Source organism: Bos taurus, chromosome 17, assembly GCF_002263795.3.
Source record: "Bos taurus isolate L1 Dominette 01449 registration number 42190680 breed Hereford chromosome 17, ARS-UCD2.0, whole genome shotgun sequence".
NCBI classification, from domain to species: domain Eukaryota; kingdom Metazoa; phylum Chordata; class Mammalia; order Artiodactyla; family Bovidae; genus Bos; species Bos taurus.
This window is the reverse complement of record NC_037344.1, coordinates 61,712,309-61,716,466: the sequence shown is the minus strand read 5'-3', so window position 1 is coordinate 61,716,466 and position 4,158 is coordinate 61,712,309.

The window sequence follows — 4,158 nt, the reverse complement described above, 5'->3', positions numbered from 1 at the left end:
GACTGGGTCATAAATTTTGCTCACGTGACTCTGGGAAGTAATTTAAGCTTTCAGAACCTCATGGAGAATGGGGTGACGATCACAATGCCTGTGCAGATAAAATGAGCTAACAGAATACACAAGAATGATTCTTTGTAGGAGCAAAGCAATAAAAGATCCCTCAAACGTCCCTCTGCAGAAGAATGGATGGGATCAGTTGTGGTGTTTTCCATACACGGACTCATGTGTGATACAGCAAAGGGAAGGAGTGGATCCTGTCAATATGAATGAATCCTTCACACGAAGGGACAAGGAAATCTTGGGAGAAGATGAACACAGTGAGATCATTTATTCTGCTTGCCCAGCCACATGCAAAAACAAATAATCATGTTTAGAGAAGAAAATTGTTCATAGTCAAACTCTAAAGGAAAATACAGGGACGATAACCCCCACTTTCTAGTAGTTGTTTCCACATTAGGAAGAGATGAGGCTGGAAAAGAGAGAGGGGCCAGTGGGCTTCCCATGGCTTCCACGATGCTTACTGGAGCTGTTTATTCACGTTATCGTTTTTATGTCTTATCATCTATTTACATTATAAGAGCATAAGTTCCATATAATTTTAGATTTTGTGACATTTTATAAGGTATTTGCATTATAAGATGATATATTTCATGTTTTTATGGATTTTATAACATTTTATAATATGTTCATATTATAAGATTATATGTTCTGTATATTCTTTTGAACATTTGAAATATTTCAGGATGAAACATTAAAAAGACGATGCTAATAAATGTGACAAGCACCTTGTGAATAGTGCACTGCTCAAGTCAGCTTGTGTTAACAGCCAGGACTTGCTGTTTGTTGACTGATTTCCAGGTGCAGGCACTGCCAAGGGCTTGACCTGCATTCTCTGACTACCTCCACACAACCACACACCCTGTAGCTGCAATGCTTTTTCTTCACTACACCACAACTGCCTTCTCAGATGATAACTTGTGGCAGAGATTATCTATATGAGCTTTGGTGATTTCTTTCTTTTCCTTTTTAAAAAAAATGTTAGCTGTACCACAGAACATGTGGAATCTTAGTTCCCCAACCAGGGATCAAACCCACACCCCTGCAGTGGAAATGCGGAGTCTTAACCACTGAACTGCTAGGAAAGTCTCTGTAGGTGCAATAACCTTCACTTGTCAGATGAATAAATTGAGACAGTAAACCAAATCACATTGTCTGAGAATTTATTAAGTGCCAGGTGCTTCTGTTACACTTGCCTTATCTTACTTCATCTTTTGGTGACCCTAGGAAATCAACTGCAAATACAACTGTTGACCAGAGGTCGGCGAAATTTTTTTTTATAAAGGGTCAGAGAGTGAATATTTTATGCTGACAGGCCAGACTGTCACTATCATGACTCTGCTGTTGGGACACAACAGAGATAATGTGTACCTGGATGATGGGGCTGTGTGCCAATAAAACTTTATTGATGGACATTGAGGTTTGAATTTCATTTAATTTCCATATATCACAATTTTTTTTTCCTTTGGATTTTTTCCAAGCATTTTAGAATGTAAAGAGAGAAGGGAACTGCTCTAAATTCCGGGAGACTGAATCAAAAGGACTACTAAATGGCATGTGTGATCTCTAACTGGATCCTGGTTCCCAAAAAAGCAAGACATTTGGGAGACAATGGGGAAATAAAAATATTGACTATATATTAGACAGTGATGTGTCAATGTTAAATTTCTCGAGTGTGAACACAGCATCAGACACAGCATAAAATATTCACTCTCTGTCTCTGGACCATCAGTTCCATGAGGTCAGGAAACTGTCTGACCGTGTTCAGCTTTGCATACTCGGCACACCATTACGTGCCCATCGTACACCTGACAAGTGTGAGTGTTACATGCTGCTATTTCAGAAGTCAGATGGTGGTGATATTTTCTCTCCACTTTGGGCAGCCATCTTGGTTTTCAGGGGGCACTGTGAATAATGCTCTCTGTCTTGGGCAAACTAGGATGCCTGGTAACATTGCCAATCAGGGAGGTGATTCTTCACTACAGTGACGGCAGGACACTGGCTGTGTGCTGTATGTGTGAGCATTGAAAGAAGTTACTGATTTTTCCCCACAATTTATAACTTGGGAAATTTCAAGAGTGCAAAAGAAATGCAAGAATAATGGATTAGTGCAATGAACACTTACATAATTGTTACCTTGATAGCGCCATTTTTGACAGGTGCCACATTTATGTCATCTCTGTCTACCAACCTCTCTCTACCTATCTACCTACCTACTTACCTACCTGTCTTTATCTACCTATTTTATCTATCTACCCATCTATCTGTCTTATTTGTCTACCCACTTAATCTACCTATCTTTATCTGTCTACCTATCTTATCTATCTATCTACATTATATACCTGCCTATCTATCTTATTCTTGTTGTTGTTCAGTCGCTAAATCGTGTCTGACTTTTCGTGACCCCATGGACTGCAACACACCAGGCTTCCCTGTCCTTCACTATCTCCCAATGTTTGGTCAAACTCATGTCCTTTGAGTTGGTGATGTCATCCAACCATCTCATCGTCTGTCATCCCCTTCTCCTCCTGCCCTCAATCTTTCCCATCATCAGGGTCTTTTTCAGTGAGTCAGCTCTTTGGGCAAACTATTGGAGCTTCAGCTTCAGCATCAGTCCTACCTACCCTACCTATCTTTCTACCTACCTATCTTATCTACCCACCTACCTATTTACCCACCTCCCTACATACTTTCTTTGTCTATCAATATCATTACTTTTCCTTAGACTCAAGTACAGACAGCATGACACTTCATCCTTTAATACTGCAGGGTGCAAATACTAAAAGCATTCTCATCCTTCATAATTATGATGCTGTGTAAAGAAGCACAGGCCTTTGTCTTGTGCAAAGTCCATTGATCTGAATTTGATTGTTTCTTATGATTAGGTTGGGGTTAAACATTTTTTGGCAAAAACACAGTGTGGGCATCGTTGTGTCCTTCTTGATGTGTCCCATCAGGAGGCATGAGGTGTCATTTGTCCTGTTATTGATGATGTTAACCTTGATCACGTGGCCAAGGTGATATTGTCTAATTTCTCCCCTGTACAGGAATCATTCCCCTTCATGATGAACATCTGCCATTTTTTAATTCAAGGGAAATATTCAGGAGAAATCACTCAGGAGTGTAAACAGGAAAAGACAAACAGGTATAAGGGGTCCTGTCTGGCAGACAGTTCGCCCAGCTTCCAGGTTCTTGCAAGCCTTAGGGGTGACTGGATGTAACTGGTGCATAGCTCCTGGTCCCTTACTTCGTGCCGATATATATGCAGAGCAGCGCTCTTGCCCAGCAACTGTGGATTTATTGATTGTGTTAGCTCTCCACGATTCGGTGGTTTGGGTGGGCTGCTGGGGGCAGCAAATCTTGCCTTGGTTGTTGCATTAGTTTTCATTTCATGTAGCTACTAAGATAGAGCACGTGGCCGGCCTCTCCTCCTCTCTGTGGCCTTTCCAAGGGCAGCTGTTTGGACACATGCCACCGTGTTCCAGGCCACCTTCTCTCCCCTGATGATTACAATAGTCCCCGAATTGTCCCTCCAAAATCTGCCTTCCCAGTCCATTCTCCTTCAAACAACCCCAGTAAATTTCTCAAAATTCAAATCAGACTGTTAACCCTCTCCTTCTTAAAATTTTGCCTATTGCCTTTACTTATTATTATTATTTTGCCTATTGACTTTAGAATAAATACCTAAATACATACTCTGGTCTGTCCTTGATGGTCTGACCCTTACCTTTCTCTCAGAACGTATTTTCTTCCACTCTTGCCTGTCCCTGGTCTCTGCACCCCAGACACAATGATTTTCTTTCTGTTTCACAAAAAAAAAAAATTTCCTTTCTGTTTCTGCCTCAGGGCCTTTGCATATGCCTCAGTGTTCTACCTGAGATATTCTGCTTTCATTCTCCCACTAAGGTAACTACTTGTGTTGTGTGCTCACTAAAGACGGCTCCAATTTCAGGTATGGCTGGATCCAGAAGCTTTAGTAAAGTTACTAGGGATTTATCTCTTGATTAAGTGTTGGCTTTATTTAGGCTGTTTCTTTCCTCATGGTGGCAAGGTGGCTGCCAATACATCCAGACCTAAGTCACACTCCCTCAACAAATTCTA